The sequence below is a fragment of the Schistocerca cancellata genome, chromosome 6, assembly GCF_023864275.1.
Source record: "Schistocerca cancellata isolate TAMUIC-IGC-003103 chromosome 6, iqSchCanc2.1, whole genome shotgun sequence".
In the NCBI taxonomy this organism is placed as follows: Eukaryota; Metazoa; Arthropoda; class Insecta; order Orthoptera; family Acrididae; genus Schistocerca; species Schistocerca cancellata.
The window spans coordinates 554,262,248-554,275,821 of NC_064631.1; the positions used below are offsets into that span (position 1 = coordinate 554,262,248).

Consider the following 13,574-nt stretch of genomic DNA (forward strand, 5'->3'; position numbering starts at 1 on the left):
AGTACCTGTTTGGATTACATCCTAAAGACAGTACAATTGGATACATGGTTGTTGTTGTTGTGGTATTCAGTCCTGAGACTGGTTTGATGCAGCTCTCCATGCTACTCTATCCTGTGCAAGCTTCTTCATCTCCCAGTACCTACTGCAACCTACATCCTTCTGAATCTGCTTAGTGTATTCATCTCTTGGTCTCCCCCTACGATTTTTACCCTCCACGCTGCCCTCCAATACTAAATTGGTGATCCCTTGATGCCTCAGAACATGTCCTACCAACCGATCCCTTCTTCTGGTCAAGTTGTGCCACAAACTTCTCTTCTCCCCAATCCTATTCAATACTTCCTCATCAGTTATTTGATCTACCCATCTAATCTTCAGCATTCTTCTGTAGCACCACATTTCGAAAGCTTCTATTCTCTTCTTGTCCAAACTATTTACCGTCCATGTTTCACTTCCATACAAATACTTTCAGAAATTACTTCCTGACACTTAGATCTATACTCGATGTTAACAAATTTCTCTTCTTCAGAAACGCTTTCCTTGCCATTGCCAGTCTACATTTTATATCCTCTCTACTTCGACCATCATCAGTTATTTTGCTCCCCAAATAGCAAAACTCCTTTACTACTTTAAGTGTCTCATTTCCTAATCTAATACCCTCAACATCACCCGACTTAATTCGACTACATTCCATTATCCTCGTTTTGCTTTTGTTGATGTTCATCTTATATCCTCCCTTCAAGACACCATCCATTCCGTTCAACTGTTCTTCCAAGTCCTTTGCTGTCTCTGACAGAATTACAATGTCATCGGCGAACCTAAAAGTTTTTATTTCTTCCCCATGGATTTTAACACCTACTCCGAATTTTTCTTTTGTTTCCTTTACTGCTTGCTCAATATACAGATTGAATAACATCGGGGAGAGGCTGCAATCCTGTCTCACTCCCTTCCCAACCACTGCTTCCCTTTCATGTCCCTTGACTCTTAACTGCCATCTGGTTTCTGTACAAATTGTAAATAGCCTTTTGCTCCCTGTATTTTACCCCTGCCACCTTTAGAATTTGAAAGAGAGTATTCCAGTCAACATTGTCAAAAGCTTTCTCTAAGTCTACAAATCCTAGAAACGTACTTTTGCCTTTCCTTAATCTTTCCTCTAAGATACATGGTAATGGAATATTTTATTTCAATTATACCGCCATCTCCTGAACTATTTACCATACCTCCAAAAGCAGCAAGGGCAACGGCCTTGCCGCAGTGGATACCCCGGTTCCCGTCAGATCACCGAAGTTAAGCGCTGTCGGGGGTGGCCGGCACTTGGATGGGTGACCATCTGGGCTGCCATGCGCTGTTGCCGTTTTTCGGGGTGCACTCAGATTCGTGGTGCCAATTGAGGAGCTACTCGACCGAATAGTAGCGGCTCCGGTCACAGAAAACCATCGTAACGACCGGGTCAGCGGTGTGCAGACCACACGCCCCTCCTGTCCGCATCCTCAGTGAGTATGACACGGCGGTCGGACGGTCGTGATGGGCCACTTGTGGCCTGAAAACGGAGTGCTTGCTTGAATGCTGAAGCAGCAAGCACAATAAGCCTACGCACTGTCCTAATTCGACAAGTAAGGTAACAGTTCTATCGCATTTCATGCCATACGTTTCTTACACTTTTAGCCGAATACTTAAAAGTACCACAGAATTTTGTTGCTTGTCGATGTAACACTGAAAATAACTGGATTTCACTGAATTCGATATCAACTAATTGATAAACCACACATTAGATGTAGTAGCAGAAGGACTCTTCAGAATGTATTTCATTAATTAAAATGCACTCTAACACACAAGGTGACACACCAAGAAGAAATTATCCGAATGGAACGGAAATCAGTAAATGTAATGCACTTGTACAGACAAACGAATAATCAAAATATTACATAAATTGGATGGTTTTTTTCAAGAGAAAGAGCCTCAGAAATTCAGGGAGTCAATAATGCGTTGGTCCACCTTTGGTCCTTAAGTAAGCGGTTCAGTTCAGTAGGGCAGAAACACAGAAATGGACAATAGCTGGAGGGAGACGTGTAACGTGCCCTGAAGAGTTGCGATTTTGTATCTTTTTATGTGATACGAGGCGAGTGTAGCGGCAGCCTCAGGGCGTATGTGGGGATTTACAGCGGTTGGACAAAAACGTGGAAGGACCGTGAGTGTGCCGCGTCCTTAATACATTGCAAGCACCAGTCGTGGTCAAACCAGTGTTCTGCGCAGTTGTATCAGAACTAAGTGAATTCCAACGTGGACATATGTCGTTGTTCGTATGGTGGTGCTTCGGTAACCAAGGAAACTGGAAATTTGTGGTAAGTTCTTGTGGGACCAAATTGCTGAGTCATAGGTCCTTAGGCTTACACACTATTTAATCTAACTTAGGCTAACTTACGCTAAGGACAACACACACACACGCACCCATGCCCGAGGAAGGACTCGAACCTCGGACGGGGGAGCCGCACGAACCGTGGCAAGGCGCATCACACCCCGCGGCTCTAACCAAGGCAGCCGGAGTATTTGGTGTTTCAAGATAGACCGTTTCGAATTTATTCTGGGTGGAGATTTTAATTTGCCGGATGTAGACTGGGAGACTCAAACGTTCATAACGGGTGGCAGGGACCAAGAATCCAGTGAAATTTTTTAAAGTGCTTTATCTGAAAACTACCATGAGCAGTTAAACAGAGAACCGACTCGTGGCGATAACATATTAGACCTTCCGGTGACAAACAGACCTGAACTATTTGGAACAGTTAACGCAGAACAGGGAATCAGCGATCATAAAGCGGTTACTGCATCGATGATTTCAGCCGTAAATAGAAATATTAAAAAAGGCAGGAAGATTTTTCAGTTTAGCAAAAGTGACAAAAAGCAGATTACAGAGTACCTGACGGCTCAACACACAAGTTTTGTCTCAAGTACAGATAGTTTTCAGGATCAGTGGACAAAGTTCAAAACCATCGTACAATATGCGTTAGACGAGTATGTGCCAAGCAAGATCGTAAGAGATGGAAAAGAGCCACTGTGGTACAACAACCGAGTTAGAAAACTGCTGCGAAAGCCAAGGGATCTCCACAGCAAACATAAACATAGTCAAAGCCTTGCAGACAAACAAAAATTACGCGAAGCGAATGTAGTGTGAGGAGAGCTATGCGAGAGGCGTTCAGTGAATTCGAAAGTAAAGTTCTGTGTACTGACTCGGCAGAAAATCCTAAGAAATTTTGGTCTTATGTCAAAGCGGTAGGTGGATCAAAACAAAATGTCCAGACACTCTGTGACCAAAATGGTACTGAAACAGAGGATGACAGACTAAAGGCCGAAATACTAAATGTCTTTTTCCAAAGCTGTTTCACAGAGGAAGACTGCACTGTAGTTTCTTCTCTAGATTGTCGCAAAGATGACAAGATGGTAGATACCGAAATAGACGACAGACGGATAGAGAAACAATTAAAATCCCTCAAAAGAGGAAAGGCCACTGGACCTGATGGGATACCAGTTCAATTTTACACAGAGTACGCGAAGGAACTTGCCCCCATTCTTGCAGCGGTGTACCGTAGGTCTCTAGAAGAGCGTAGCGTTCCAAAGGATTGGAAAAGGGCACAGGTCATCCCCGTTTCCAAGAAGGGACGTCGAACAGATGTGCAGAACTATAGACCTATATCTCTAACGTCGATCAGTTGTAGAATTTTGGAACACGTATTGTGTTCGAGTATAATGACTTCTCTGGAGACTAGAAATCTACTCTGTAGGAATCAGCATGGCTTTCGAAAAAGAGGGTCATGTGAAACCCAGCTCGCGCTATTCGTCCACGAGACTCAGAGGGCCATAGACACGGGTTCACAGGTAGATGCCGTGTTTCTTGACTTCCGCAAGGCGTTCGATACAGTTCCCTACAGTCGTTTAATGAACAAAGTAAGAGCATATGGACTATCAGACCAATTGTGTGATTGGATTGAGGAGTTCCTAGATAACAGGACGCAGCATCTCATTCTCAATGGAGAGAAGTCCTCCGAAGTAAGAGTGATTTCAGGTGTGCCGCAGAGGAGTGTCGTAGGACCGTTGCTATTCACAATATACATAAATGACCTTGTGGATGACATCGGAAGTTCACTGGGGCTTTTTGCGGATGATGCTGTGGTATATCGAGAGGTGTAACAATAGAAAATTGTACTGAAATGCAGGAGGACCTGCAACGAATTGACGCATGGTGCAGGGAATGGCAATTGAATCTCAATGTGGACAAGTGTAATCTGCTGCGAATACAAAGAAAGAAAGATCCTTTATCATTTTGCTACAATATAGCAGGTTAGCAACTGGAAGCAGTTAATTCGATAAATTATCTGGGAGTAGGCATTACGAGTGATTTAAAATGGAATGGTCATATAAAGTTGATCGTCGGTAAAGCAGATGCCAGACTGAGATTCATTGGAAGAATCCTAAGGAAATGCAATCCGAAAACAAAGGAAGTAGATTACAGTACGCTTGTTCGCCCACTGCTTGAATACTGCTCGGCAGTGTGGGATCCGTACCAGATAGGGTTGATAGAAGAGATACAGAAGATCCAACTGAGAGCAGCGCGCTTCGTTACAGGATCATTTAGTAATCGCGAAAGCGTTACGGAGATGATAGATAAACTCCAGTGGAAGACTCTGCAGGAGAGACGCTCAGTAGCTCGGTACGGGCTTTTGTCAAAGTTTCGAGAACATACCTTCACCGAGGAGTCAAGCAGTATATTGCTCCCTCCTACGTATATCTCGCGAAGAGACCGTGAGGTTAAAATCAGAGAGATTGGAGCCCACACAGAAGCATACCGACAATCCTTCTTTCCACGAACAATACGAGACTGGAATAGAAGGGAGAACCGATAGAGGTACTCAAGGTACCCTCCACCACACACCGTCAGGTGGCTTGCGGAGTACGGATGTGGATGTAGATGTATACCGCAGACACGCAAACTGTAAATACATCATTCACTAAATCACTGATTCTTTGTCCGGTTTGCCTGTGATATAGTTAAATACTGGTATCAGTGAGATCACTGTAGAAGAGCTAACCACAAAAAAAAGGTCGAAGCGTGCTTATAGCGTTGTTTCCCCATTTCTTCATGACTGAAGCAGCAAAGCACATCAATGGAAAATGGATATTGCAGTGGGACAGAAAAACCACGGAGCTCGGAAATTATCTACTGACATGTGATATGTTCACCTCCCCCTCCGCCATCCCTTCCACACACACACACACACAGATACACACACACACACACACACACACACACACACACACACACACACACACACACAAACGCATTAGTGCCTGTTTCCGTTCTATGATACTTTTATACTGAAACAAACATACGTCAAAGATGTTTCTGCAGTATACGTACGGCCGTGGTGGTCCAGCGGGCAGACCACTATGCTCAGGCCGTGGAGCTCAATCCGGAATATGGGTGGGAATTTTCCTCGCCGTAAGGTGATTGGCAGAATATATATGTTGAATTAGGTGTTCTGTAATTTCTGTTTAACTTGTAAGTACACGGAAAAATAATTTCGGAAGACATCATTTCACAATACAAGCAACGGTTTATCAGTTATCTAAGGCAAATATCAGATGTTCGTTCAAGATGATCGCATGTCGAAGGATTGTACATAATATAAATTCGATGTGTTATCTTGAACCGCTGATACAGGAAAATAGTTCTGAGTAAAAAGGAAAGCTTATTTACGCTAAGTATTGTTTTTAGAAGCCATTCAGTACGTGACATTCCGTAATCACACCAGCATGCCCCCACCTCCAGTTCTTTAAAAATCAAACGCGCATGTATAAAGCAGCTTCAAGCGTCTTATTACTTTGCGGATGGATTAATGTGGTCAATGTTTGATCTTGATTATACGAAGCGTCGTGGTTGATGCTGAAATTTTACATGAACTAAGAGCATTTGGTCAGCGATAAATCATTCTCCTTTCATTATTTTGTGCGGATACAAGTCAGAGTATATACAGGGTGGTCCATTGATCGTGACCGGGCCAAATATCTCACGAAATAGGCGTTCAAAATGTTCAAATCTGTGTGAAATCTTATGGGACTTAACTGCTAAGGTCATCAGTCCCTAAGCTTACACATTACTTAACCTAAATTATCCTAAGGACAAACACACACACCCATGCCCGAGGGAGGACTCGAACCTCCATCGGGACCAGCCGCACAGTCCATGACTGTAGCGCCACAACCGTTCGGCTAATCCCGCGCGGCGAAATAAGCGTCAAACGAAAAAAACTACAAAGAACGAAACTTGTCTAGCTTGAAGGGGGAAACCAGATGGCTCTATATTTGGCCCGCTAGATGACGCTGCCATAAGTCAAACGGATATCACCTGCGTTTTTTTTTAAAATAGGAACCCCCATTATTTATTACATTTTCGTGTAGTACATAAAGAAATATGAATGTTTTAGTTGGACCACTTTTTTCGCTTTGTGATAGATGGCGCTGTAATAGTCACAACAGTTAGTAACAATAGGTTTTTTTAAATTAAAATACAGAACGTAGGTATGTTCGAACATTTTATTTCGGTTGTTCCAATGTGATACATGTGCTTTTGTGAACTTATCATTTCTGAGAACGCATGCTGTTACAGCGTTATTACCTGTAAATACCACATTAATGCAATAAATGCTCAAAATAATGTCCGTCAACCTGAATGCATTTGGCATTACGTGTAACGACTTTCCTCTCAACAGCGAGTAGTTCGCCTTCCGTAATGTTCGGACATGCATTGACAATGCGAAAATGGTTCAAATGGCTCTGAGCACTATGGGACTCAACATCTTAGGACATAAGTCCCCTAGAACTTAGAACTACTTAAACCTAACTAACCTAAGGACATCACATACACCCATGCCCGAGGCAGGATTCGAACCTGCGACCGTAGCAGTCCCGCGGTTCCAGACTGCAGCGCCAGAACCGCTAGACCACCGCGGCCGGCATTGACAATGCGCTGACGCATGTTGTCAGACGTTGTCGGTGGATCACGGTAGCAAATATCCTTCAACTTTCCCGCAGAAAGAAATCCGGGGACATCAGATCCGGTGAACGTGGGGCCATGGTGTGGTGCTTCGACGGCCAATCCACCTGTCATGAAATATGCTATTCAATACCGCTTGAACCTCACGCGAGCTATCTGCTGGACATCCATCGTGTTGGAAGTACATCGCCATTCTGTCATGCAGTGAAACATCTTGTAGTAACATCGGTAGAACATTACGTAGGATTTAGATTGTCATCGATATAATGGGTACCAATTATCCTTCCTCTCATGATGCCGCACCATACATTAACCCGCCAAGGTCGCTGATGTTCCACTTGTGGCAACCATTGTGGATTTTCCGTTGCCCAGTAGTGCATATTATGCCGGTTTACGTTACCGCTATTGGTGAATGACGCTTCGTCGCTAAATAGAACGCGTGCATAAAATCTGTCATCATCGCGTAATTTCTATTGTGCCCAGTGCAGAACTGTACACGACGTTCAAAGTCGTCGCCATTCAATTCCTGGTGCATAGAAATATGGTACGGGTGCAATCGATGTTGATGTAGCATTCTCAACACTGACGTTTTTGAGATGCCCGATTCTCGCGCAGTTTGTCTGCTACTGATGTGCGGATTAGCCGCGACAGCAGATAAAACACTTACTTGGGCATCATCATTTGTTGCAGGTCGTGGTTGACGTTTCACATGTGGCTGAACAGTTCCTGCTTCCTTCAATAACATAACTATCCGGCGAACGGTCCGGACACTTGGATTATTTCGTCCAGGATACCGGTAAACGGTCCATTTTAACACGGATAATGTATCACGAAGCAAATACCGTCCGCACTGGCGTTATGTTACGTGATACCACGAACTTATACGTTTGTCACTATTACAGCGCCATTTATCACAAAGCGGAAAAAGTGGTCCAACTAAAACATTTATATTTCTTTACGTACTACACGAATATGTAATACAAATGGGGGTTCCTATTTAAAAAAAAACACAGTTGATACCCTTTTGACCTATGGCAGTGTCATCTAGCGGGCCAACCATAGCGCCATCTGGTTTGCCTCTTCAGACTATACGAGTTTCGTTCTTTGTAGTTTTTTCGTTTGATGCTTATTTCGTGAGATATTTGGCCCGGTCATTATCAATAGACCACCCTGTATATATATATATATATATATGCACAACGATAGTATTTGTAGAATATAAGTGCTATAGGATTAAAGGAGGCCACTCACTAAAAAGCAGAAGCGTTGATTTGTCGATAGGCACTTACAAAAGAAAGAAAGCTTGCTAGCTCTGGGAGTTATCTTCTGGCGACTTAAGAGTAAAACACACTTACACCCACACATGCACTAAGACCCTCATGTGCATACACAGATCTTGCCCTTGCACTAAGCTGGCTAGTGTGTATGCGTGTGCGTATGTGTGTGGTTATTTACTTTACTCTATCTCGTAACTTGATAACTCCGAAAGCTAGCAAGTTTTTATCGACAACTCAGCCCTACTGCTTTTCGCTATACGATGTCTCTCCTAAGAGTCGTAAGGCGCATTTTCTCTGGCGTTTCAGCAGACATTTGCAATTTTCTTTTTGCATATTGTGTAGCTGGAGACGGTCCAAACGAATGGCGCTCATAAGATCTTTATGAGACAACCATTATCGACGGAAAGCGTCGCTTTGTCTCCTGTTACGAAGAAAATGATTTTTAAAAAGGAATTTTACGTCTCCATTCGATAGAGCGGTCCCAGATAAGCCTAGTGCGTTATTCGTTTTACTGATGTGCATTAACAGGGACAGTAAAACATGAAGAGAAAACAGTAATCCAGCAGCGACTCGGTAGCGCTGCGTGCTAGGCGGTAGCAGTCAGCTTGGGAAACTGCGATGCTGTCGATATCGCACTAGGCTTATCTGGGACCGCTCTATCGAATGGAGACATAAAATTCCGCTTTAAAAATATTTTTGTTTGTAATGGGAACAAACCGACAGTTTCTGTTGACGCTGGCCGTCACATGAAAGATGTGAGGAGCAGTAATTATTTGGGCTGACTCCAGCTACACAGTATGAAATAACAGAATCTGCCGAAAAACAAGAGAAAATGTGTCGGGGCTCTTAGGAGAGACATTATATACACGTAATCTGCGTGCAGAGCCGTGAGTTATGCTGCCTCGGGATGTACTTACAGTTTGTAACTTTAATACTAGACTCACTGTGTTAAATCTTGGAAAAAAGACAATAATAATTAAATTTTTATTGACCGCCCCGCCCCCCGATGTCCGTTAGTTGGGCAAACTGCAACTAGGACCAGGAGTAAGTTTTAGACTTTCAGTGATATACGTAAATGGTGAAAAACAAATACACACTGAAGCGCCAAACAAACTGGTATAGACATGTGCATAATTCAAATGCAGTTATACGTAAACTGCGCTGCGGTAGGCAACGCCTATATGAGACAACATGTGTCTGGCGCAGTTGTTAGATCGGCTACTGCTGCTACAATGACAGGCTATCAAGATTTAAGTGAGTTTGAACGTGGTGTCATAGTCGGCGCACGAGCGATGGGGCACAGCATCTTCGAGGTAGCGATGAAGTGGGGATTTTCCCGTACGACCATTTCACGAGTGTGCCGTGAATATCAGGAATCCGTTAAAACGTCAAATCTCCGACATCGCTGCGGCCGGAAAAACATCCTGCAGGAACGTGGCCATCGACGACTGAAGAGAATCGTTCAACGTTACAGAAGTGTAACCCTTCCGCAAATTGCTGCAGATTTCAATGCTGCGTCGTCAACAAGTGTCAGCTTGGGAACCATTCAACGAAACATCATCGATATAGGCTTTCGGAGCCGAAGGCCCACTCGTATACCCTTGATGACTGCACGACGAAAAAGCTTTACGCCTCGCCTGGGCCCGTCAACACCGATATTGGACTGTTGATGACTGGAAACACGTTAACTGATCGGACGAGTCTCGTTTCAAATTGTACCGAGCGGAAGGAGACAGCCTCATGATTTTATGATTCCTTGGACCCTGCATGTCAGCAGGGAAATCTTCGAGCTGGTGGAGACTGTATTGGTGTGGGGCATGTGCAGTTGGAGTGATATGGGACTCCAGATACGTCTAGATACGACTGACAGGTGACGCGTACGTAAGGTTCAAGTGGCTCTGAGCACTATGCGACTTAACTTCGGAGGTCATCAGTCGCCTAGAACTTAGAACTAATTAAATCTAACTAACCTAAGGACATCAGACACATCCATGCCCGAGGCAGGAGCGTACGTAAGCATCCTGTCTGATCGCCTGCACACGTTCATATTCATTGTGCATTCCGACGGACTTGGGCAATTCCATCAGGACAGTGCAACACCGCACACGTCCAAAATTGCTAAGGAGTCGCTCCAGGAACACTCTTCTGAGTTTAAACACTTCTGCTAGCCACCAAACTCCCCAGACATGGCCGGCCGTGTCGCCGAGCGGTTCTAGGCGCGTCAGTCTGTAACCGCGTGACCGCTACCGTCGCAGGTTCGAATCGTGCCTCAGGCATGGGTGTGTGTGATGGCCTTAGATTTAAGTAGTTCTAAGGGACTGATGACCTCAGATGTTTTATGTCCCACAGTGCTCAGAGCCATTTGAACCCCAGAAATGAACGTTATTGGCATGTCTAGGAAGTCTTGCAACGTGCTGTTCAGAATAGAGCTTCAATCCCTCGTACTGTTGTGGATTTGTGGACAGCCCCGCAGGATTCATGATGTCATTTCCCTCCAGCACTACTTCAGTCATTAGTCGAGTCCATGCCGCTTCATGTCGTGACACTTCTGCGTGCTCGCGGGGCCCCTACGCGATGTTAGGCAGGTGTACCAGTTTATTTGGCCCTTCAGTGACTGTACAGAATCTTAAGATATTTAGGGGAGATCAAAGGAACACAAAAATGCCATAGGTGCGCCATATTCATATTGCACTGTGATGAATACCGATCTAGAGATGCTGCTGACCTGTGGATCTCTTCTAGTGAGGGGAAGTAAAGCTTTTGGTGTAAGAGACACGTATAAACACGCGACAAGAGTTGGTTACTCGTTTGACTACGTTTCATCCATTTATCGTGAAACACCTGGTGCTACACAGTTATTAGTACACAGATGCTGGTTCTGCATTGGTGTAAACGGACAATACAGAGCTATTACAAATGATTGAAGCGATTTCATAAATTCACTGTAGCTCCATTCAATGACATATGGTCACGACACACTACAGATACGTAGAAAAACTCAAAGTTTTGTTCGGCTGAAGCCGCACTTCAGGTTTCTGCCGTCAGAGCGCTCGAGAGCGCAGTGAGACAAAATGGTGACAGGAGCCGAGAAAGCGTATGTCGTGCTTGAAATGCACTCACATCAGTCAGTCATAACAGTGCAACGACACTTCAGGACGAAGTTCAACAAAGATCCACCAACTGCTAACTCCATTCGGCGATGGTATGCGCAGTTTAAAGCTTCTGGATGCCTCTGTAAGGGGAAATCAACGGGTCGGCCTGCAGTGAGCGAAGAAACGGTTGAACGCGTGCGGGCAAGTTTCACGTGTAGGCCGCGGAAAATTGGCTCATGCCACAACTGGAGACCGACAGCGCTGACTTCATCTTTCAACAGGATGGTGCTCTACCGCACTTCCATCATGATGTTCGGCACTTCTTAAACAGGAGATTGGAAAACCGATGGATCGGTCGTGGTGGAGATCATGATCAGCAATTCATGTCATGGCCTCCACGCTCTCCCGACTTAACCCCATGCGATTTCTTTCTGTGGGGTTATGTGAAAGATTCAGTGTTTAAACCTCCACTACCAAGAAACGTGCCAGAACTGCGAGCTCGCATCAACGATGCTTTCGAACTCATTGATGGGGACATGCTGCGCCGAGTGTGGGAGGAACTTGATTATCGGCTTGATGTCTGCCGAATCACTAAAGGGGCTCATATCGAACATTTGTGAATGCCTAAAAAAACTTTTTGAGTTTTTGTGTGTGTGTGCAAAGCGTTTTGAAAATATCTCAAATAATAAAGTTAGTGTAGAGCTGTGAAATCGCTTCAATCATTTGTAATAACCCTGTACTTACAGCAACACTATCAAAACAATATTTATCATACGTCAGGTCAATACCGCCTCTAAACATCTCTAGCTTCAAAACCCTGATGGACCCCTTACGAGGAAATGGTGCACTTGAGACATTTTAGCAAACTTTTTATATGAACGTAGGCCAAAACCTTATGATCAATTGATTCGTATTGTGTTGATACACCTTTGGAACGCAATAGAACAGCGTTTCTGCGTGACGTGGGTTCGATGTCTTGGTAGACTTCCTGAGGTATGTGGCAAAACATGTCTAAGCACAGGTCTCACAATTTCCCATAAATTACGATCGACAGTCTGTGGGGTGCAGAGCTGGCGTCCCATAGCGTCCCAGCTGTATTCCTTCGGCTTCGGACTGGATGTATTTGATTACCAAGATATCAACGTTAGTTCACTATCATGGTCCTCAAACTACTACAGAACGATTTTGGCCTTGTGACGCAGACGGTTACAGTACTGGAAAATGCCATCGCTGTCAGGAAAGGTATCAAGCATATATTAGAGGGTTAAATACTAAAACATCAGCAGTTGGTATTTCTTTGTGGTCTTTCAAGCCGTTTTATTGCTTACATCGAGTCACTCTATTAGAAAACACTTAAGTTTTGTGGAATCAGTGGCTTTACACACAACTGGTTTGAATCATACTTAACAAACAGAATTCCAAAAGCTGTGCTGAATAATTCAGTGTTGAAAGGAGAGAAAATTTACTGACTGGAGAGAAATCACGAACGGTGTTCCACAAGGTTCAATTTTGTGTCTATTACTGTTCCTTATATATATGACAAACAGAATTGGTACCTTTTGCAGGCGATACTAGTCTTATAATAAATCCAATCAGAGAGAAAGCGATAGAAGATATGGTAAATGATATTTTCCAAAGTATTATAAAGTCGTTCTCAGAAAACGGACCCACCCTTCTTTTTAGGAAACCATTAAGTTCTGTACAACGGTAGGCTCATACCAATAACAGATGGAACACACGAATAGCAGTTAATAAACAGGGTGCAATGCTCCAAATATTTAAGTGTAAACACAGAAAAAAAACAGCTGGAACAAGCGTGGTACTGAGCTGCTCAAACAATGAAGTGCAGGTACTTGCGCTGTTCGTCTAAGTGATATCATTGGAAACAGACATATTTTGCATATTTCTACTGAGTAATGTCTTACGGAACAATTTTTTGGCTTCACTCTGCACTTAGAAAGAAAGCAATGATTTTATAAAAGCGATTTTCATGTAGCCACATCTTCAAGGATTTAAGCGTTTTAACTGCACCATCATAATGCACATATGCGCTAAAGAAATCTACCATAAACACTCCATAACAATTTAAAAATAATAGTGCTGACCATACCTACGAACACTAGAGGATTGCGTATTATTAAAGCTGTCAGTGACTCACAAAGG

At 43.8% G+C, this 13,574-nt stretch overlaps 1 pseudogene; it reads left to right on the plus strand.

Annotated features, from left to right (window-relative positions):
- The first annotated feature begins 1,233 nt into the window (after positions 1–1,233).
- Positions 1,234–1,351, plus strand: LOC126089718 (5S ribosomal RNA; annotated as a pseudogene).
- The last annotated feature ends 12,223 nt before the right edge of the window (positions 1,352–13,574 follow it).